The 23896-nt window shown below is 50.7% G+C and overlaps 1 protein-coding gene across 1 annotated transcript in view; it reads right to left on the bottom strand.

Moving 5' to 3' along the window:
* Nucleotides 1–23896, bottom strand: part of TOX2 (TOX high mobility group box family member 2) — a 228724-nt gene that overhangs the window by 66433 nt on the left and 138395 nt on the right. The gene's annotated exons all lie outside the window — the stretch shown is intronic.

The raw sequence follows: 23896 nt of genomic DNA, 5'->3' as shown, positions 1-23896 counted from the left end.
GCCTTGAACACCCCCAGGGAGGAGGCATCCAGAACCTCCCTGGGCAGCCTGCTCCAGACAACAAAGCAAAACCAGCACACAGCACACAACCCTCCAAGCACTCCCAGGAATTTTTCCTGCCCTCTAACACCTTGTTCCTGCCCAGGGGTTTGGCACCAGCAGCCTGTGTGCTTCCTGGCAGTTAATTCAGAGCCACTGCAAACTTTACAGGTAGTAAATATTTTTTTCCCTCCTCAACAGGCATTAACTCAACATTTATCAGCCCTGAACCAACTGCAGTGGCAACCTCTCAGGCCATTTCCCTTCCTGGGTTTAAATCTCTCTGAATTCCCTTCCTCCTGTCCCAAAGAGGTCCAATTTCTTTTTTGTCACTCTCAGATTTTACTCCTCTGCCTGCATCCAGCATTGTTGATAAAAAAGCATAAACAACATAGTACCCAGGCTAAAAACAGAACCTTCAGACACCCCCCCCACAGATTGTGATGTGCAAGGGTCTTTCATCACTGCTTCTTCCAATGTCAGCCAAACAACACCATGAAGAACAGGAGAGACTGGCAAAGAGAGCTTCTCCCCACCCAGAGAATGTCCTGGAGCAGGGCAGCCACCCCCTGCATCACCTCACTCCTCTCGCTGCAACACCTCAAACTGCCCCAGATGCATCTACCTCTGCTTCTGTAATCACAGGGAGAGGGCAGGTGGCAGCTTGCCAGTCACCCCATGGTGAACAGGGCATTGGAGCACCTCAGCTAGGGGCCCGGAGCAACTTCGTGAAGAGGAAGGGCTGAGAGCCTTGGGGTTGTTCAGCCTGGAGAAGAGCAGCCCGAGAGGGGATCTGATCAATGCTGATCAACAGCTAAAGGATGGGGGGCAACAGGATGAGACCAAACTCAATTCAGTGGTGCCCAGTGGCAGGACAAGGGGCAGCAGGAACAAACTGGAACCCAGGAGGTTCCATCTGAACAGGAGGAAACACTTCTTTGCTGTGGGTTGACGGAACCCTGGAGCAGGCTGCCCAGAGAGGTTGTGGAGTCTCCTCTGGAGAGATTCCAAACCAAGCTGGGCATTGTCATCCTGGGCATGCTTCTGTGGGTGCCCCTGCTCTGGCAGGGGGGGTGGATTGGATGATCTCTTCCTATCCCCACCATGCTGGGATACCGTGACAATCTGCACTTGTTCTGCTACCAATTTTCAGAGAAAGCAGATGGGTCAAGCGTAAGTCAGCAGAGAACCATGTCCAGTGGAGTCCCCAAGTGACATGGGCACAATCACAAAGAATCAACCACGTTGGAACAGACCTCCAAGATCATCAAGTCCAACCAATCACCCAACCCTAACTAATCAACTAAACCATGGCACCAAGTGCCTCATCCAGGCTCTTCCTAAACACCTCCAGGGATGTCAACCCCACCATGTCCCTGGGCAGCACATTCCAGTGGACAAACTCTCTCTCTGGGAAGAACTTCTTTCTAAGACCAAGCCTAAACTTCCCCTGCTGCAGCTTGAGACTGTGTCCTCTTGTTCTGGTGCTGGCTGCCTGGGAAAAGAGACCACCCCCCACCTGGCTACAACCTCCCTTCAGGGAGTTGTAGACAGCAATAAGCATAACTCTGGGCCTCCTCTTCTCCAGGCTAAACACCCCCAGCTCCCTCAGCTGCTCCTCACAGGGCTGTGCTCCAGACCCCTCCCCAGCTTTGTTGCCCTTCTCTGGACACCTTCCAGCAGCTCAACATCTTTCTTGAATTGAGGAGCCCAGAACTGGGCACAGGACTCAAGGTGTGGCCTAACCAGTGCTGAGCACAGGGCACAATGACTTCCCTGCTCCTGCTGGCCACACTGTTCCTGATGCAGGCCAGGATGCCATTGGCCTTCTTGGCCATAGGGCACACTGCTGGCTCCTGTTCAGCTGCTGTCAACCAGTACCCCCCTGGTCCCTCTCTGCCTGGCTGCTCTCAGCCACTCCGACCCCAGCTTGCAGTGCTGAATGGGGTTGCTGTGGCCAGTGTGTAGAACCCAGCACTTAGATGAGTTCAATCTCATGCCCTTGGATTCTGCCCATCATGAGCCTGCCCATGCTGGCCAGCATGTACCTGCTCCTGGACTCCAACTTCAAAGCAACAACCAACACCAAAGCAGCAGGCTTCAGGCAAAGTCACATCAGTGCCCCCCTGCTGGGTGCCTGCATTGCCAACAGCTGGAGGGAAAGGGAGCAGACCCTGCTCTCTCTACCAGCACCATGGTGTCCAACAGCTGCCTTCTGCAGGCTACAGAACATCTGGACCCATAATGAGAAATGCCCAGTGCCAGAGAGCTAAGTGAGAAGTACAAGGCTGGCAGCTCCTAGGGCTGGTGAAGAATTGCAGCAATATTCTTCTGCCTGCCTCGCGTGGCCGTTCCCAGAGACCAAACAATTGCCACTGGTGTAAAGGGAAGGCTCCTGATGGGATTCTGCAGGGCTGGGAGACAAATCTAAGAGGCAGGCAGAGCATTAAGGAATGCTTTCAGCCAGCAGAGCCTGCCTGGAACACTTGGACATATAACATTACCAACTGGCTTGCTGCCACGCATCAGATGCAGCAACATTTTTCTCTCCCCGTGACAAGCTGCATCTGTAGCAATCGTTATAATTCCTCCTGACATTGCATCCCACACCTCCTCATGGAGGCAGGACTAGAGGAGCATTCTTCATTTAAATGGTAACTTGGGTTGTTGGGTTTTTTTTTCTGGGCTCTGGGGATGGAAAATATTTCAGCCTGTACCAGAGAGGCAGAGGGAGGAGTGCCGGGGGCTGGGAATTTCAGGGTGGGCAGCAGAGGTTCCACCGCTTCTGGGCTTCTGGGGAGGTGTCTGACTTTGGTAGCTGGACTCAGGGCAGGCTCAGGGGAGACCTTCTTGCTCTCTACAACTCCCTGAATGGAGGTTGTAGCCAGGTGAGGCTTGGTCTCTTCTCCCAGGCACCCAGCACCAGAACAAGAGGACATAGTCTCAAGCTGTGCCAGGGGAAGTTCAGGCTGGAGGTGAGGAGAAAGTTCTTCCCAGAAAGAGTAACTGGCCATTGGGATGTGCTGCCCAGGGAGGTGGTGGAGTCACTGTCCCTGGAGGTGTTCAAGAGGGGAGTGGATGTGGCACTTGGAGCCATGGTTTAGTTAGTCAGGAGGTGTTGGGTGACAGGTTGGACTTGATGATCTTTGAGGTCTTTTCCAACCTTAGTGATTCTATGATTCTATGACCTACACAGGCTGACATCCATCCCACAGGTAACATGCAGGTAGAGTCTTGAGGTGTTTATTGAAGAAAGGGAAATCTGGCTCAAGATCTATGTGTGTTCAACTATGTCCTAGGCTTCATCAAAAGGTGAGTGGCCAGCAGATCAAGGGAGGTGATTCTGTCTCTCTGCTCTGCTCTGGTGAGACCTCACTTGGACTGCATCCAGCTCTGGAGCCTCCAACACAAGAAAAACAGGGAACTGTTGGAGTGGGTCCATAGGAGGCCACAAAGATGATCAGAGGGCTGTCCCTGTGAGGACAGGCTGAGACAGTTAGGGCTGTTCAGCCTGGAGAAGAACAAGCTCCAGGGAGACCTTAGAGCAGCCTTCCAGTATCCTGAAGGGGGCTACAGAAGAGCTGGGAAGGGAGTGGTTAGAAGGGTCTGTGGTGAAAGGTCAAGGGGCAATGGTTTTCAACTAGAGCAGGATAGATTTAGACTGGAGATTAGGAAGAAGTTCTTCACTGTGAGCATGGAAAGGTACTGGAACAGGTTGCCCAGAGAAGCTGAGGATGCCTCCTCATTCCTGGACCAGGCTGGATGAAGCTTTACTCAGCCTGGTCTAGTGGGAGGTGTCCCTGCCCATGGCTGGGGAGGGGAAGTTACATGATCTTTAAGGACTCTTCTGACCCACGCCATTCGGGATGCTCCCTGGCTCCCCATCTCTCACACTGACAGGAGAAAACTCCTCCAACAAGGTGAGGCTCACCAGGGATATTTACCAGCTGAGGAAATCTTACCCACCAATTAGGAAACCATTTCTCCCTCTCCTCAGAGGGCTCAGCCCAGGGGCTGACACAGAACACAGAATTAACCAGGTTGGAAAAGACCTTTGACATCATCGAGTCCAACCTAGCACCCAGCAGCATCTAATCAACTAAACCATGGCACCAAGTGCTCCATCCAGTCTCTTCCTAAACACCTCCAGGGATGGGGACTCCACCACCTCCCTGGGTAGCACATCCCAATGGCCAATGTCTCTTGCTGGGAAGAATTTCTTCCTAACATCCAGCCTAAACCTCTCCTGGCACAGCTTCAGACTGTGTCCTCTTGTTCTGGTGCTGGATGCCTGGGAGAGGAGACCAACCCCTTCCTGGCTACAACCTCCCTTCAGGGAGTTGCAGAGAGCAAGAAGGTCTCCCCTGAGCCTCCTCTTCTCCAGGCTAAGCAACCCCAGCTCCCTCAGCCTCTCCTCACAGGGCTGTGCTCCAGACCCCTCCCCAGCTTTGTTGCCCTTCTCTGGACACCTTCCAGCCTCTCAACATCTTTCCTAAGCTGAAGGGCCCAGAACTGGACACAGGACTCAAGGTGTGGCTCTTTGATCTCCTCACTCCTCACAAAGCCAGCTACAGCCCAGGATTTTTATGGAAAGCACTTGCTGTGTTTGCCTCTGAAACCAGCTCCCATTTCAATAACACAAAAGCCCTCACCCAACCTCCCCCTACAGCAGTGAGCAGCCACCAGACCTTCCACAGCTGAAACAAAAGCCATGGAAATTTCCATCCTTTTGTGCACTCCTGCCCCAGGCATGTGCTGGTGGCAGCCAAGCTGTGGGATGTCACCAATTCTGCCTCCAAGAGCAGCCACCACAGGGCCATTCGGATAGGAAACTCCTGGAAAGGTCCAGAGGAGAGCCACAAAGATGATCAGAGGGCTGGAGGACCTCTCCTGTGCAGACAGGCTGAAATTGGAGCTGCTTAGCCTGGAGAAGAGAAGGCTCCAGGGAGACCTTATAACTGCATTTCAGTACCTGAAAGGGCCCTGCAAGGAAGGCTGGGGAGGGACTGCTCAGAAGGATTTATGGTGACAGGATGAGAGGCAATGGCTTGAAACTGGAGCAGATTTAGGTTGGACATCAGGAGGAAGTTCTGTGCAGTGAGAGTAGTGAGATGCTGGAATAGTATCATAGTATCATAGTATCAGTCAGGGTTGGAAGGGACCACAAGGATCATCCAGTTCCAACCTCCCTGCCATGGGCAGGGACACCCCACACTGGTTGCCCAGGGATGTGGTTTGATGCTCTGTCCCTGCAGCAATTCAAGGTCAGACTTGATGGAGCCCTGGGCAGCCTGATCTAGTTGGAGGAGTCCCTGATGACCGCAGGGGGGTTGGACAAGATGACCTTTGAGGCTCCCTTCCAGCCTGCTGCAGTCTGTGACTCTGTGAAAGGCAACTGAAGGAAAGCCACAAAACACAGAGGGTGTCCTGATCTGAAATGAGCCTCAAAGTTTCCCGGACTTTGAGTGGCCTCAAGTTGTACCAGGAGAGCTTTAGGTTGGATATGAGAAGAAACTTCCTCCCTGAAAGGGTTCTCCAGCCCTGGAAGAGGCTGCCCAGGGAGGTGGTTGAATCCCCATCCTTGGAGGTGTTTAAAAGAGGCAAGGATGTGGTGCTGAGGGCCATGGTTTAGCACCAGCCTTGGCAGAGTTAGAGAGTGGCTGGACTGGATGATCTTAAAGGCCTTTTCCAATTGAAACTATTCCATGATCCTATTCCTCTCTTCATCAGCAAGGGAAATTCAGGGCAATGAGGAATTGCTGCAGCAGGTTGATGCAGCCTGGTAACATGCAAAGAGGAGGCAAATGACAGCTAAGAGAGAGAAATCTGATTGATCTAAGGGATAAGGGCAATCAAAGATGGGCTGCAACACTGATCAAAAGGTGCAGGATGGATGGCAAAGAGTTGGGGTGGGAGGATGGGGGAGATGCTAGTTGACAGCACACAGTTTTTGCTGCATCAGAGCTGCTGCTGGTTGGAACTGGCAAAAGTGATTCCATTTACAGCTGCCTGATGCACTTTCAAGATAACTTCACATTGTTTCAGAGGTCCCTGCTGTAGTTTGAATGCCAAACCACAACAGTCCCTTCCAGAACCATCCTATGATCATGATACAAAGCTGGGATCACAGGCTGAGACAACTGAAGGCTTTGTGGCCATTCATTGAGACTTGGACAGGCTGAGAGCTGGGCAGAGAGGAACCTAATGAGGTTCAACAGGGAGAAGTGCAGAGTCCTGCACCTAGGAATAAACTGCAGCAGTACAGGTTAGGAGGTGATAGAAATAGACTAGACTAGACTAGACTAGACTAGACTAGAATGAACCAGGTTGGAAGAGACCTTTGAGATCACAGAGTCCAACCTATACCCAGCACCATATAATCAACTAACCCATGGCACCAAGCAACCCATCCAGTCTCCTCCTAAACACCTCCAGTGATGGTGACTCCACCACTCCACCACCTCCCTGGGCAGCACATCCCAAGGGCCAATCTCTCTTTCTGGGAAGAACTTCTTCCTAACTTCCAGCCTAAACCTCTCCTGGCACAGCTTGGGACTGTGTCCTCTTGTTCTGGTGCTGCTTGCCTGGGAGAAGAGACCAACCCCCACCTGGCTACAACCTCCCTTCAGGGAGTTGTAGAGAGCAAGAAGGTCTCCCCTGAGCCTCCTCTTCTCCAGGCTAAGCAATCCCAGCTCCCTCAGCCTCTCCTCATAGGGCTCATAGGATCTGCTGGAGAGCAGCCCTGTGGAGAAGGACTTGGGAGTGCTGGTGGACAACAATCTCTGCAAGAGACAGCAATGTGCCCTGGTGGCCAAGAATGTCAATGGGGTCCTGGGCTGCATTCAGAGGAGTGTGGCCAGCAGAGCCAGGGAGGTTCTCCTCCCCCTCTGCTCTGCCCTGGTGAGGCCACACCTGGAATATTGCCTCTGATTCTGGGCTCCCCAGTTCAAGAGGGACAGAGATCTGCTGGAGAGAGCCCAAGGGAGGGCTGCAAGGATGCTGAAGGGACTGCAGCACTGCCTGGGGAGGAGAGGCTGAGAGCTCTGGGGCTGTTTGGTGAGACTCAAGTTGCACCAGGGGAGGTTTAGGTTCAGTGTTAGGATAAATTTCTTTGCTGCAAGAGTGGTCAGGGATGGGAACAGCCTGCCCAGGGAGATGGTGGAGTCCCCATCCCTGGAGATGTTCAGGGAAAGTGTTGCCATGGCACTTTGGGACATGGGTTAATGGCCATGGTGGTGCTGGGTTGAAGGTTGGCCTGGATGATCTTGGAGGGTTTTCCCAACCCAAACAATGTTATGAGTCTATGACTCTGTAAGTGGTGACACAAATGAAAACCCTTCACTCATGTTTTGAAGGCTCATCTGTATGGCAGCAGCCTCCCAGCCAACAGGGAAATGAGCCTTCAGTGCTAGGAGAGGAGTGTAACATGGGATGGAAAAGACAACAGATGAGGTGAATACATGGTGCAGGCACCCAGCAGGGTGGAGGAAGGTCTCTCTCTTTGGCAAAAGCACCTTCCCTTCATGAGGCCATGCCTGTAAGCCCAGAGAGGTGGCAATGAAAGCCCAGCTTTGTTCTGCAGCCCAAGGCTGACAGCAGTGACAGGCAGTGAGCAGGACTGGGATGCAGGAGAAGGCAGGAGCCACGTGCCATGGGGATTAGTGCTGCCTGGCAATTACTCTGCTTTCCCCTGGGTGACCCAAACAAAACTAAGTCCTCAGATAACCTGCACCACTGACTCACATGGACAAAAGAAGGCACAAAAAAGACAGAACTCTGAGGAGGGGAGAAGGAGATCATAGAATGGGTCAGGTTGGAAAGGAGCTCAGGGACTCCAACCTCCCCACCATGGGCAGGGACTCAGGGAGCTCAGGGATCCAACCTCCCCACCATGGGCAGGGACACCTCTCAACTAGACTCAGCTGATTCAAGGCCCCATCCAACCTGGCCTTGAACAACCTCAGAGAAGCAGCATAACACAACCTCCCTGGGCAGCCTACTCCAGAGTCTCACCACTCTTGTACTGAAGAACTTCTTGCTAAGATCCAGTCTAGCCCTGCTCTCCATCAGCTTCAAACCATCCCCCCTTGTCCTGTCTCTAGACACCCTCATGAAAAATCCCTCTCCAGCCTTCCTGTAGGATCCCTTCAATTATTGGAAGGCAGCTCTAAGGTCCCTCTGGAGCCTTCTCTTCTCCAGGCTGATCCACCCCAGGTGCCTCAGCCTGTGCTCATAGCAGAGGGGCTCCAGCCAGATCCTGGTTGATCAGCTGCTGACCTGATGCCCCTGCTCACTGCAGGGGGATTGGACAAGATGACCTTTGAGCCTCCCTTCCAACCTGCTGCATTCTGTGATTCTGTGAAGGCTTAAACCTAGGCTACACCACCAGGCAGCCATCTGTGAGTCTGCACACGAGAGACAAACACATTTGAAGCTCAAGAATCAGTTCTTATAAAAGATCCATTCCCAGACCCTGAACATATTTACTCTGGTTGTTTGCTACTGCTCTGCAAGCCTCCTCCATGCCATAATCATCTTATCTCCTGCTGCAATTCACAGATTTTATTTTACACTGTATTTTTAATTTACAGCATGGTTTATTTATACCTCTGCCTTTCACAACCTCCCCCCCCCCCCCCAACTCCCCTTCCCCATCCCCCTCTCCCCAAAATTTCAAACCCTGACATAAGCATTACACACATAAAGTAGACTTCAACGTGGCAGAGGAGACAAGAAGAAAGAAGATGTCAGGAATAAATCTCAGGTTTTAAGGGCACCAATATAGGCTGGGCAGGAACTGGCTTGAGAACAGCCCTGGAGAAAAGGCCTTGGGGGTGCTGGGGGAGAAGCAGCTCAACAGGAGCCAGCAGTGAGCACTTGCAGCCCAGAGAGCCAAGCAGAGCCTGGGCTGCAGCAAGAGAAGTGTGGCCAGCAGGGCCAGGGAGGGGATTCTGCCCCTCTGCTCCACTCTGCTGAGACCACAGCAGGAGCACTGTGTCCAGTTCTGGAGCCTCTGTGCCAGGAAGGCTCGGGAGGTGCTGGAAGGTGTCCAGAGAAGGGCCAGGAGGAGGAGCAGAGGGCTGGAGCTGCTCTGCTGTGGAGACAGACTGAGAGAGTTGGGGTTGTGCAGTCTGGAGAGGAAAAGGCTCTGAGGAGACCTAACTGTGGCCTTCCAGGATCTGCAGGGGGCTACAGGAAAGCTGGGGAGGGACTTTTGAGGGTGTCAGGGAGTGATAGGACTGGGGGGGATGGATCCAATCTGGAGGAGGGGTGATTTATATTAGACATTAGGAAGAAGTTGTTGCCCAGGAGGGTGGTGAGAGCCTGGCACAGGTTGCCCAGGGAGGTGGTGGAAGCCTCCTGCCTGGAGGTGTTTGCAGCCAGGCTGGAGGTGGCTGTGAGCAACCTGCTGCAGTGTGAGGTGTCCCTGGCCATGGCAGGGGGGTTGGGACTGGCTGAGCCTTGAGGTCCCTTCCAACCCTGCCAATTCCGTGATCTCTCAGCAAGACAAATCAGACATTAAAAGATCATTTCCTGCTGACCCTGGCACCCAAGGGTGTGCCAAGGAGTATCGAGGCCGTGCTGTGGTTTGATGTTGCTCTGGTTTGGCATCAAGATTGCATCAGGTCTTGTGAGCAGGCTTTGGAGTGATTAAATTTGCTGTGCACCAAAGCCAGTTCTTTGGCAAACTGTCAACAGGCAGTAATTGATATTTTAATTACACTGCAGCTCCGCAATGTGCTGCTCACCGCGAGCCTCCTCGCTGCTGGGACACAACCCCCCTGTGACAGACTCACAGACTCACAGGAGCAATGTGAGGGGCTGGAAGGGACCTCCAAAGCTCATCCAGTCCAACCCCCCTGCCAGAGCAGCATCACCTAAAGCAGATCACACAGGAGCACATCCAGGCAGGTCTTGAATAACTCCAGAGAGGGAGACTCCACAGCCCCCCTGGGCAGCCTGCTCCAGGGCTCTGTCACCCTCATAGGGAGAAGATTTCTCCTCCTGTTTGCATAGAACTTCCTCTGCCTCAGCTTCCACCACTGCCCCTTGGGCTGGCATTGGGCAGCACCCAGCAGAGCCTGGCTCCAGCCTCTGGGCATCACCCTGCACAGCTTTATCCCCAGCCATGAGGTCACCCTCAGGCTCCTCCTATTCAAGCTCCAGAGCCCTCAGCTCCCTCAGGCTCTCCTCATGAGGAAGATGTTCCACTGCCTGCAGCATCTTTGTGGCTCTGCACTGGACTCTCTGAAGCATTCCCTGAGGTCCTTCTTGAACTGAGGGCCACAGAACTGGACACAATATTCCAGATGCAGCCTCAGCAGGGCAGAGTAGAGGGGGAGGAGAACCTCTCTCAACCTACTGACCACAGCCCCTCTGATACAACCCAGAAGGCTGCAGGCTAAATCAGCCCCACAAACAGCAATGTGCTCTTGTAGCCAAGAAGGGCAAAGACACCTGGGGTGCACTCAGAAGAGTATGACCAACAGGTCAAGAGACATTCTCCTCCCCCTCTAATCTGCCCTGCTGAGGCCACACCTGGAGTCCTGTATCTAGTTCTGGGCTCCCCAGCTCAAGAGAAACAGGGAACTACTAGAGAGAGCCCAGCAGAAGTTACAAAGATGCTGAGAGGCCTGGAGCATCACTGTGAGGAGGAAAGGCTGAGAGCCTTGGGGCTATTGAGCCTGGGGAAGAGCAGCCTGAGAGAGGACATAGGAGGGCAAGAGAATGTGGGCAGACTCTTTTCAGTGCTTCCCAGTGACAGGACAATGGACAACAGGAGCAAACTGGAACCCAGAAGGTTCCATGTGAACAGGAGAGAAAAAATCAGTCTTTGGTGTGAGGGTGCTGGAGCCCTGGAGCAGGCTGCCCAGAGTGGTTGTGGAGTCTCCTTCTCTGGGGAGACCCCAAACCCACCTGGAGATTGTGATCCTGAGCAACCTGCTGTGGGTGCCCCTGCTTCAGCAGGGGGGTTGGACTGGATCATCTCCAGAAGTCCCTTCTAGCCCCTACCACTCTGTAGTTCTGTAAATCTGTGTTTTTAATGCTTTCCTACCTTCCCTTGTTTATGGGACAGAAAGAAAAGGGTGGACAGGAGTGTGTAGTGGTCACTGCAGCATGAAGAAGGATGGATGGGGAGGAAGAAATATGGATGAGGGGTGTGATGAACAGGGTGTGTGGTTTACAGCCAGCAGATCTCACGCACACCTCTAGCTGTTACTTTGCACCTCTGTATTATGTTTCTGTCTTGCCTCTGTAGGTGGGGAGTTCCTCAGGGTAGGGGTCTCTCCTCTCTGGGGGTTTTGCAGTGTCAAGCATCTGTGGCTCTGGCCCAGGGATGCATAATGTGCATGGGACTGGAACTGTAACAGCATGCCACTGAAATAACAATGATGATGATGATGATAATAGGGATGCAATAATATAGAAGGAAAGTCATTCCCAGGTAGATATCAGGGAAAAATCTCCTGAGGACTCATCCTTTTATAGGTGCCAGGTGGAATGTATCACACAGAGACAAGTTTCCCTGAAGCAAGAATCCAGCACTAGCTGGCAGAAGCCTGCAGAGCTCAGAAAGACCTTTGCTATCTCCCAGAAAACACCTTTTCAAATTTCACCTCCATCCAGATACACTGAAGGGAAACTGAGCCTGAGAGGCACTGCCCATCAGTGACACCTTGACAGCTTCCTTTCCCTTGTTTGTGGAGTAATCTTTGCAGTAACCAAGACAACTCCACATCTTCTCAGCTATCACCACAGCTCACTTGTGTGAAAGTGTACCATTGACACCTTCTGAGACACTTCTCCTGCCTCAGAAATGGGACACTCATCAGTGAACCTGAGGACCAACCACAGAAGCATGGTAGGAGCTTGGTCCCTCAGATTCCCTCTTCTCACATGCACAGCCCAGTCCCTCTGTGTGCTGCTGCTGACTGAGCATGTGCAGAATTGGGACCTGAATAGAATAGGATAGACTAGACTAAACTAGACTACAATTAACCAGGTTGGAAAAGATCTCAGAGATCATCCAGTCCAACCTATCATCCAACAGCATCTAATCAACTAAACCATGGCACCAAGTGCCTCATCCAGGCTCCTCTTAAACACCTCCAATGATGGTGATTCCACCACCTCCCTGGGCAGCACATCCCAATGGCCAATCTCTCTCTCTGTGAAGAACTTCTTCCTCACCTCCAGCCTAAACCTCCCCTGGCACAGCTTGGGACTGTGCCCCCTTGTTCTGGTGCTGGGTGCCTGGGAGAAGAGACCAACCCCCACCTGGCTACAAGCTCCCTTCAGGGAGTTGTAGAGAGCAAGAAGGTCTCCCCTGAGCCTCCTCTTCTCCAGCTCTCCAGCTCCCTCAGTCAATATTCCCAGAGGGACCTGAACTGCTGCATCTCCAGCACCAGCAGTTGATGAGAAAAGGGGCAGGAGCAGCAGCATCCCTGCTCCCTGCTCTGCCCCAACACAGCCAGCTCAACCAGAACTTCAGAAAGCACCTCTCCACCTGTGCCCCTTCCCCTGGCAATGTGTGTTCTTAAATAGACCCAAGAACCACATCCTCTGTGCTTGGGAATCTTGCCTCTCAGGTTCCAACCTGGAATGCAATGTCATACCCAGGCAACAAATCTTGGAGTAAGAGAAAAGGGGCAGGAGCAGCATCATCCCTGCTCTGCCTCAACACAGCCAGCTCAGCCAGCACAGCCAGAACTTCAGAAAGCACCTCTCCACCTCTGCCCCTTCCCCTGGCAATGTGTGTTCTTAAATAGACCCAAGAACCACGTTCTCTGTGATTGGGAATTTTGCCTCTCAGGTTCCAACCTGGAGTGCAATGTTATACCCAGGCAACAAAGCTTGGAGTAGGAGAAAAGGGGCAGGAGCAGCATCATCCCTGCTCTGCCCCAACACAGCCAGCTCAGCCAGAACTTTAGAAAGCACTTATCCACCTGTGCCCCTTCCCCTGGCAATGTGTGTTGTTAAATAGACCCAATAACCACATCCTCTGTGCTTGGGAATCTTGCCTCTCAGGTTCCAACCTGGAGCGCAATGTTTTACCCAGGCAACAGAGCTCGGATTGAGGGTTGGGGGAGAGGCATGGAAGGAAAATGTGGTTCTGAGTGTAGTGGTTTAGCCCCAGCCTTGGTATAGAGACTGGTTGTGCTGGATGCTCTTAGAGGCCTTTCCCAACTGCAATGAGTCTATAAATATTCCAATAACTTCCACTCGCTGCCTGTTAAAACAAGGTATTTAACATGACCTCTAGCCCAATGCCACGTCCCTGCAGTGGTGCCCTCTACAGCAAGTTCATGCTCACAGGAAGAGCCTCCTTGAATCAAGAAAGAGTCAGGAGGGTGGTGGGGCAGGGCTGAGGCAGCTCTGTCACCCCCCGGCTGGCCACCGGCAGCGAAACCCTCCCGGAGTCCCTCACGTTTCGATCCCGGCTGGCTTCGCAGGGGCAACTTCGGGTCGTGCGCTAGCGAACGAGAACGCCAAAAGAGCTCCTTCCAGCCAGCAGCGCGGCGTGGGTGTTGCTAAATTAAGCTTGCAAAGTAGGTGGGGCAAACGCCCGGGGCCGGGTTTGGCGAAGGTAAAAGAGAACGTTCGTTAAATAAATAAATAAATAAGCCACCAGAAAAGGGGAGAAGAAAAGGGGAAAAAAAAAAAAAACCACCACCCCCCCCCCCCCAAAAAAAAACCACAAGTGAAAAAGAAAATCCTTTGTATTCAACTTCACACTCGTACATCATAATGTTCCAGTAAAAGCCCATTTTCCCTTGAGATAATAAAAGAATTGAATTTTTCCTTATCGGTCATCTATTTTTCTAGCTAAAGCTATTACTCCCTCTCCGCCGTTGCCAGGCAACGAGAAATATTAATAGCAGCTTTTATTAGCTTAGCTTCAGCGCTGGAGTAACCAGAATGAGAAAATGGAAAAACATAAATGTGTTACATAAATCTTTCAACCTTTCAGAGGAGGCTGAGGGGAGGGGGAGGGAGGGAGTAAAGGGGGGGGGGGGGAGCGGGGGGTGTGTTAGTCTCTGTTTTCATAATGATTTATTGAAGTGATGGTTCATTTATGAGAAAAAGGAGTGTGAAATAAGAAAACGGAACATTACCCTGAAGGAGTGTTTGGAAATAAATAATTATAGGAGGTGAAGAAGGAGGAGGAGGGGAAAAAAAAAAAAAAAAAAAAGAAGAAAAAAAGAAAAGAAAAAAGAAGAAAAAATAGGAAAAAAAAGAAGAAAAATAGAAAAAAAGGAAGGAAAAAAAGAAGAAAAAATAGGGAAAAAAGGAAGAAAAATTTGAAAAAAAAGAAGGAAAAAAGAAGAAAAAATAGGAAAAAAGAAAAATAGGGAAAAAAGAAGAAGAAAAAAAGGAAGGAGAAAAAGAAGAAAAAAATATAAAAAAGAAAAAAGAATAAAAAATAGAAAAAAGGAAAAAAGAAGAAAAAAAAGACAAAAGAAGGAAAAAAAGACGAAAAAGAGAAAAAAGAAGAATAACAGAAGAATAAAAGAAAATAAAAGAAGAAAAAATAAAATAAGAAAAAAGAAAAAAGAAGGAAAAATGAAGGAAAAGAGAAGGAAAAATAATGGAAAAAAGAAGGAAAAAATAAGAAAAAGAAGAAAAGAGAAAAAAAGAAAAAAGAAGAAAAAAGAAAAAAGAAAAAATAAGAAAAAGGGAAAAAGAAGAAAAAAAGAAGAAAAAGGGAAAAAGAAGAAAAAAGAATAAAGGAAGAAAATAAAAGAAGAAAAAATAAAAGAAGAAAAAAGAAGAAAAAAAGAAGAAAAAAGAAGAAAAAGAGGAAAATAAAAGATAAAAGGAGGAAAAAAGAAGAAGAAAAACGAAGAAAAAAGAAGGAAAAAAGAAGAATTAAAAGAAGAAAAAAGACAAAAAAAAGAAGAAAGGAAGAAAAAAGACGAAAAGGAAAAAGAAGAAGAAAAGAAGAAGAAAAGAATAAAAGAAGAAAAAATAAAAGAAGAAAAAAGAAGAATAAAAGAAGGAAAAATGAAGAAAAAAGAAGGAAAAAAATAAGAAAAAGAAGAAAAAAGAAAAAAGGAGGAAAAAAGAAAAAAAGGAAGAAACAAGAAGGGAAAATGAAGAACAAAGAAGGAAAAAAAGTAGAATAAAAAGAAGAAAAAAAGACAAAAAAAGAAGAACAAAAAAGGAAGAAAAAGATGGAAGAAAAAAAGAAGGGAAAAAAAAAAGAAGAAAAAAAGAGAATAAAAAAAGGGGGGGGGGGGATGGAGGGAAAGCTGGTTTTAAGCCGTTCTTTTCCCCCCTTTATTTCGTTTTATTTTCCCCGAGCTTTTCTACAATATAAAAAGACCTATTTCTTGCGTTTATTGCCTCTGAGAGAGAGAGCGAAAAAAACCCCAACCCAACAGCAGCAACAAAAACAAAAGCACCGAAACGCCAGAGGGGAATTCGCCAACAGGGCTCTGTTTAAATACAAAAGAAACCTTCGTGGATGGCTGAGTCCTTAGCAATTTGCCACCCCCCCCACCCCCGCCCCGGGGCTGATGGTCGGGAGTTTAGCTTTTAAATACTCAACTGTTAATAAGCAGGAAGGCCAAAATTAGGCATAACCTACAGCACACGACCCGAAACTGACCAAGCCAAACCCCGGCAGGATTGAAACGGGAGGGCTCTGCGAGGGGCTTACTGCTGGCGGCCAGCCGGGGTGCGACGGAGCTGCCTGAGCGCTGCCCCGCCAACCCCCTGCCTCTTTCTTGATTCATGGAGGATCTTCCCATGAGCATGAGGGAGGTGATTCTTCCTCTCTGGTCCGCTCTGGTGAGGCAACACCTGGTGCACTGTGTCCAAATCTGGAGCCTCTGTGCCAGGAAGGATCTGGAGGTGCTGGAAGGTGTCCAGAGAAGGGCCACGAGGATGAGCAGAGGGCTGGAGCTGCTCTGCTCTGAGGACAGACTGAGAGAGTTGGGGTTGTGCAGGCTGGAGAAGAGAAGGCTCCCGGAAGACCTAATTGTGGCCTTCCAGGATCTGCAGGGGGCTACAGGAAAGCTGGGGAGAGACTTTTTAGGGTCTCAGGGAGTGATAGGACTGGGGGGAATGGAGCAAAACTAGAAGTGGGGAGATTGAGATTGGATATTAGGAAGAAGTTCTTCAGCATGAGGGTGGTGAGAGACTGGCACAGGTTGCCCAGGGAGGTGGTGGAAGCTCTGCCTCTCTGAAACACTGCAAGGGATGAGGATTCATGCACCTCCATGGGGGCCCTGTTCCACTGTTGGAGAACCCTTTCAGTGAAGAAGTTTCTTCTAATACCCAACCTAAACCTCCCCTGGTGCAATTTGAGAGTATTTCCTTCTATCATTTGTTACTTGGGAGAAGACACCAACAGCAGCCTCACTCCAACCTCCCTTCAGGAGGAAGAGAGCAATGAGGTCTCTCCTCAGCCTCCTCTCCAGACTAAACACTCCCAGTTCCCTCAGCTGCTCCTCACCAGCCCTGTTCTCCAGACCCTTCCCCAGCTTGGTTGCCTTTCTGTGGACCCCCATGTGCCAGAAGTGTTCACTAACAACATTTGCACTGAGTGGCCTGCTGGGATCATGTACTTCCAATGACTTCAGTAGAAGACTGGCACATCCTACAGGGCTTTTGTGTCAACATCTAATTGGTTTCTTTCTTATAGCCTCTGCTAGAAAGCTTTCAGTGCTCACTGGTTCTGTACTGCCCCAGCCAGCTGTGTTACCTAGCACCAAGCACCTATGGTGTTCCCAGGGCTGCCAGAGAAAACTGTTACAGAATACACCAGGCTGGAAAAGACTTTTGAAGTCATCCAGTTCAACCTATCACCCAACACCATCAAATCAACTAAACCATGGCACTAAGTGCCTCATCCAGGCTCTTCCTAAACACCTCCAGGGATGGGGACTCCACCACCTCCCTGGGCAGCACATTCCAATGGCCAATCTCTCTTTCTGGGAAGATTTTCTTCCTAACATCCACCCTGAACCTCCCCTGGTGCAGCTTGAGACTGTGTCCTCTTGTTCTGGTACTGGCTGCCTGGGAGAAGAGACCAACCCCCACCTGGCTACAACCTCCCTTCAGGAAGTTGTAGAGAGCAATGAGGTCTCCCCTGAGCCTCCTCTTCTCCAGGCTAAGCAACCCCAGCTCCCTCAGCCTCTCCTCATAGGGCTTGTGTTGCCATTCCCAGCAACCCCAGCTCAGGCTATGAATAAGAAATGTTGCTGTGCTTGAAGGAGAGCAGAGATCTCAGGAAAGATGGCAGCTGGGGAGCCAAGCAGAGCTGTCCAGGAGGTTGGTCTTGCAACGTGCCTACAGCAAAGCCTTGCTCAAGGTCATCTGGTGGGCAGCAGAGAGGATGCCTCTTGTTGGAGCCTTCCTACCAGCCTGGCCATGAACACCCCAGCTCTGGGAAGAGGTTACTTTTCCTTTCCATTTGACAGTGAGATACAGGCAGGTAGGTTACTGCTGGGTTGTGTTTCTGGTTCCACAGCAAAGCCCCACGGGGCTAGGAAGCAGCTCATCAGGCTGCAAAGTCAACTACCCAACTCTCCAGGAATTCCAGGGTCCCACTCCTCCTTGCTACAACAGCTCACCCCCTTCACCCATTACTGTCTCCCCCCCGCCCCCCCCCTTACATAAACAGGCTCCACAGGGAACTGGAAATGTAACAGTTTTACACCAGGAATGTGCTTTTCCCCACCAAAGAATCTTTCATCTTTCCCATCTCATTTCTTTTTACTCGACAAACTGGAAAGGAGAACTTCCAGGCTGTGGCTGCAGCCTCTCTTCACTTGCATCAGCTTGCAGAAAAAAACAGCAGCAGAAAAAAAGTTACCCCCCCTGGGCTCACAGAAATAGCATCACAGACTGGCTTGAGTTGGAAGGGATCTGAAAAGGTCATCCAGTCCAATCCCTCTGCAGCCAGCAGGGACAGCTGCAACCAGAGCAGGTTGCTCAGAGACCCAACCAACCTCACCTGCAGTGGTTCCAGGCATGGGGCATCCCCCACCTCTCTGGGCAACCTGGGCCAGGGTCTTATCATCTGCAGGGTAAAAAACATCCTTCCCTCTAGTCTGAATCTCACTCTTTCAGTTTCAAGCCCTTAATCCTTCTCCTGTCACAAGAGCCTCTGCTAAGAAGTCTGTCCCCAGTGTGGTGGGTTGAAGTTTCCCCCCCAGCATAATCTTAAAGGCATAGCCTAAACCCACCACACCCCAGCTTTCTGATCAGCCTCTTTAAGCACTGAAAAGCCACAAGAAGGTCTCCCTGGAACACTCTCTTCTCCAGGCTGAACAACCCCGACTATCTCAGCCCAGCCTTCCAGCACTGCTATAGCTTCCTCTGACCTCACTCCACCAGGTCCCTGAGTGCTGAGCACTCCAGAGCTGCCCCAGCACTGCAGGTGGGGTCTCAGCAGAGCACAGCAGAGAGGCAGAATCCCCTCCCTGCCCCTGCTGGATGTGCTGCTGGGGACGAGCCCAGGACTTGGTTGGGCTGGGCCGGGAACACGAGGTGCTGGCTCATGGTGAGGTTCTCATGAACCAGCATCCCCAAGTCCTTCTCCACAGGGCTGCTCTCCATCTTTTCATCCCCCACCCTGGACTGGTACCAGGGGTTTCCCTGATCCAGGTGCAGGACAGCATGAGCACCTTTACACGTCAGTGCCTTTGACATAGTGACAGATCCCTTGCAGTGAGAAGCACCAGGAGGATGCAGACACAGGGACAGTTGCTACTCTCTCCAGTCAACAGCTGCCACACATCCAAAATGATGCTCTCTCCACACAATGCACACAGCTCTGCCCTAAATTTACCTGGCCATGACAGAGCAGGAAAGGAGCAGGGTGGCTGCAGCCCCACAGCATGGGCCATAGGAAAAGAGGCTGCTTTTCAGCATGTCCCAGCACAGCAACTTCCTTTGAGCAGGTTTGGAGAAGCATCAAGTTTTCACAGTATCACAGTACATTAGAGGTTGGAAGGGACCTCAAGAGATCATTAAGTCCAACCCCCCCGCCAGAGCAGGATCCCCCAGGGTAGTCTGCATAGGAATGCAACCAGGTTGCCCAGGGAGGCTGTGGATGTTCCCTCCCTGGAGGTGTTCGAGGCCAGGTTGGATGAAGCCTTGAGCAACCTGGGCTGGTGGGAGGTGTCCCTGCCCATGGCAGGGGTGTTGGAACTGGATGGTCTTTGAGATCCATTCCAACCCAAACCACTCTGTGATTCTGAGCAGCAGAGAAATACACCAGCCCCAGCACTCCCAGTGAGCCCTAGCTCATGGTTTTTTTCAGCAGCTCAAGATGTTTTCATGAGGATGCCTTAAAAAAAAACAGCCCAAGCTTCCTATTTTACAGGAGAAGTCTGACCAATGTACCTTAAATTGCTTGTCATTTGTCACTGTGCTCAAACCAAAAGGCACAGCAGCCAAGGCAGGAAATAGCTGCACTTGCAAAACCCAGCACAGACTACAGCAAAGACCAGCAGTGAGCAGAGAAGCTCCTGGCTCCAGCCTCTGCATGAGCAACGTGGGTGATGGAACTAAGATAAGACCTCCACACGCCTCCTTGGCAGCACCCAGGCAAGGCTTGCTCCCAGCCTGAGCCCCAGCACTGTCTGGGTGCCAGTAGCTCCTCTCTTCCTGGAAGTGTGTGATGGGTTACACCCATCCTGGAAGCAGGCTGGGGGGAGGGCTTGTGAGAGCATTGCTCTTCCTGCAGGGGGTTTTCCCCCTGGGAAACTGAGTTAGTCTGTTCCACTCCCCCTCCCTGTCCAGCAAGCCTATAAAAAGGAGGACACTGCAGCCATTAGCTCTCTTGGCCCCTGCCTTTGCCTGAATGAGGACTGCTGTTGGCTCCCTGCTTCTCTGCCACGTGCTCAGGCCTGATCCTTCTCTCTGCTACATCCACACCTCTTCAGAGAGACTGCTTTTGTAGTCTTATTTTTTCCCTATCCATCCTTGTTCCTTACCCTTGTGAATCCTTCCTGTTTTATAGAGAGAGAGAGAGAGTTTAAAGAAAATTCTTTACCTCTCGACTTCCAAGCCAACTCCAAATTATTTCTTGGTGGATTTGCTCCTTCCCTTTCTTTTCCTCTCTATTGGGAAAGAGGAGTGGGGAACGGGGGAGAGATTCTCAGCCTTGCCCCCATCTGAGCTCTTAAGTCCCAGTTAAGGCTCAAACCACCACAAAGTGTTAGCAACCAACCTCACTTCTGCCCCTGGCTGCAAACACCCAGCCAAAGTCCCTGAGTTTTGAGCAGGGCTGCAGCACGTTGGGTGCCCTGTGCTGTCATCTAGCCATGGCTGGGTTCTTGGGGCCAGCACCAAGTGGGCAATGGCTCAGTGGGCATGTGGAGGTGTAGAAACAAAGCATCATGGAATGGGATCTTTGAAGTCATCTTAATCAAACATCTTATACTCAGCAGGGACATTTGCAATGAGAGCAAGATGCTCAGAGAACCAACCAGCCTCACCTGCAATGGTGCCAGGCATGAGGCATCTCCCACCTCTCTGGGCAACCTGGGCCAGGATCTCACCACTGTCAGAGTAAAATTTTTTTCCCTTGTCTCTAGTCTGAAAGTGCCTTTTAGTATCAAACAGTCCCTTCTTGTCTTGTCACAACAGGAACTGCTCAAAACTCAGTCCCCAGCTCACCTATCAGCCCCTTTAGGAAGAAGTTCTATACAGAAAGAGTGATTGCGCTATGGAATGGGTTGCCCAGGGAGGTGGTGGAGTCGCCGTCATTGAAGGTGCTCAGAAGGAGACTTGATGGGGTGCTTGGTGCCATGGGTTAGCTGTTTGGGTGGGTTGGATTGGTTGATGGGTTGGACACGATGATCTTGAAGGTCTCTTCCAACCTGGTTTGGTTTATTCTAATAAAGGTTTAAGTACCAAAAGACCACCAGGTCTCCTTGGAGCCTTCTCTTCTCCAGGCTGAACAACCCCAACTCTCTCAGCCTGGCCTCACAGCAGAGGGCTTCCAGCCCTCCCAGCATTGCTGGAGCTTCTTCTGGCTCTGCCCCAGCAGCTCCATGTCTGTGCTGAGGATTCCAGAGCTGCCCCAGCACTGCAGGTGGGGTCTCAGCAGAGCACAGCAGAGGGGCAGAAACCCCTCCCTGCCCCTGCTGCCCACACTGCTGGGGATCAGCCCAGGACAGGGCTGGGGCTGGGCTGTGAGAGGCACAGTGCTGACTCATGTCCAGCTTTTCACCCGCCACTGTCCCCAAGTCCTGTGCTATCAACCATAGGATATAAACCTCTGCTTTTCCCTTGGGATTCTGTTGTGTTCCCTCTTGAATGCACTGCTCCCTTTCTCACCCACAGGAGCTACACACACAGCTATGGGACAAATGCTGCCCACTGGCTGGTGCTGGACCTCGAGGAAACTCTTATCAGGTGATAGAACAAGAGGAAATGTCCTGGAATTGTGCCAGGGGAGGTTTAGGTTGGATATTAGGGAAAATTTCTTTCCTGCAAGAGTGGTCAGGCATTGGAGCAGGCTGCCCAGAGAGGTGGGGGAGTCTCCATCCCTGGAGGTGATGAAGAAACTTTGGGACATGGTTTAAATGGCCACGGTGCTCTTAGGTTGATGGCTGGCCTTGGTGATCTCAGATGGCTATTCCAACGGACACAATTCTATGATTCTATGATTTGGGTATCAAAATGCAGCACCAGAAGGTGTGAGAAGTCTGATGGCAGAGAAAAGAGGCTTTGACAGGAGGGTGAGGCAGGATTTAACTCTGCCTTGAAGCCACAGCACCGTTCTCTCCCTGATCTACTCCCTTTGCTGCTGGGACCTCTGAAGATGTATTGCAGCTCCAAGAGCTTCTTCTCAGAACTAAAGAGGTTCAATTCACTCCTGGCTGTAAAATTCAGGGTTCACTGGACTTTTTATTTTCGTGGTAAGGGGCAAACAAATCTTAATCTCTCTACTCTACATTTACAGCCCACTAAGCCCCCTTCTTATCTCCCCCGCCTCAGCCCCTGATTTATTGGCACGCCGCTGCATTTGTAAAACACTTCCATAAAGCAAGAAAGAGAACATTTCCCAAGGACTCCTCCAAAATAAATTCTTTCAGACAGAGAGAAGCTGCTTCATAAATCCCTCTCTTCTCCTTTCTTTGGGTATTTTAGGAAGTGATTTATAAGTGCCACATCACACACACCCCCCCCCCCCCTTCAAAAAATGAGACAATCAGCGGGGGATGAAATGATGTGTTATGAAAATAGGGGTCAGGCAAAGGGGCCATGCTTTAAATGAAGGCAGGGAAAAGAATGTTTCATCTGAAATTGACTCTTTTTTTTCCCTCTTCTTTCTTTTTTTTTTTTTTTTTTCCTTGGTCTCAGAAATGAATGTTTGAATCACCCAACAACCTAAAGAGCCAAGGCAGAGCCCTCAGCACCATTCAATTCCCTCGCAGCGGGCCGGTGGTTCAATATTGATGGGGCAGAAGAGGATAGGTTGCCTTAAACGCATTAACGGTGGGGAGGGGGGGACTGGGAGACACAGCAAGGCTTGGAAAAAAAAGCCTTGGGACTTTCCTAGACGAAGAGCTAATGTCCCATTTAAATATTTAAATATCACCACCTCTCAGGCCGGTTATCTCCTCAGGCAATCAACACCCTGCGCTCTCCAGCCAGCACGCAGCGGGGGCAGGCTCCAGACGCTCTCTTTAAGCAAAATTAACTGGGTGATATCGATGCCAGCCGCTGCAAATCAATGATCTCAGAGGGGAAACAACGTGGCCAACTAACCATGGGGCTAAATCTTGCTAAAGAGGGAAGTGTTATTAAACAGCAGCGGGAATAATTCAATGCCGCTGTCAAAATCAAGTCGCAGCCTGCCCCTTGGTGCTGCTGCTGCTGCTGCTCCAGAGGCCTCGCAAGGTCTAATTAGCCCTGAAGTTTCTTCCCAGAGCTGCACTTCACTTCATTATCCCTGTCCCAGCTGCTCCTCCAGAAGAGTCATTTGAAACCTCACCAGGTATCCCCTTGCCTCGGCGTGAGCCAAGAGGCAATTTGAGTGTGCAAGTGCAAGGGGGTATCTGGTTCCCACCTGAAATCAATAGGCCAGCTTTACCTTCATGGGGCATCCATGCTTCTCCTGCTGAGGCTGCTGGGGACAGCAGGACATAGGGGTGACAGGTTGGGGGCCCATCTCCCAGCAGGAGAAGGGGTGTGGGGTGTAGGAGCTATCAGAATCACAGCAACATTCAGGTTGGAAAAGAGCCTCAGGATCACCAAGTCCAACCACTGACCCTACTCTACAAGGGTCACCCCTAAATCATAGCCCCAAGCACCACATCCAAACCACCTTGGAACACAGCCAGGCTTGGGGACTCAACCACCTCCCTGGGCAGCACATGCCAGTGACTGACCACTCTTATAAACACTGTCAGGGAGGCTGGACTTGAATAGAATAGAATAGAATAGAGTAGAGTAGAATAGAATAGAATAGAATAGAATAGAATAGAATAGAATAGAATAGAATAGAATAGAATAGAATAGAATAGAATTAACCAGGTTGGAAAAGAACTTTGAGATTATCAAATCCAACCTATCACCCAACACCATCTGATCAACTAAACCATGGCACCAAGCAACCCATCCAGGCTCTTCCTAAACACCTCCAGGGATGACGACTCCACCACCTCCCTGGGCAGCACATCCCAATGGCCAATCTTTCTGGGAAGAATTTCTTCCTAACCTCCAGGCTAAACCTCCCCTGGAACAGCCTGAAACTGTGTCCTCTTGTTCTGGTACTTACTGCCTGGGAGAAGAGACCAACCCCCACCTGGCTCCAACCTCCCTTCAGGGAGTTGGAGAGAGCAAGAAGGTCTCCCCTGAGCCTCCTCTTCTCCAGGCTAAACAACCC

This window comes from Melanerpes formicivorus, unplaced genomic scaffold (genome assembly GCF_026170545.1).
Source record: "Melanerpes formicivorus ecotype bairdi unplaced genomic scaffold, bMelFor1.0.p_v2 SCAF_19, whole genome shotgun sequence".
Taxonomy (NCBI): Eukaryota; Metazoa; Chordata; class Aves; order Piciformes; family Picidae; genus Melanerpes; species Melanerpes formicivorus.
This window is presented reverse-complemented; position numbering and strand designations above follow the sequence as displayed.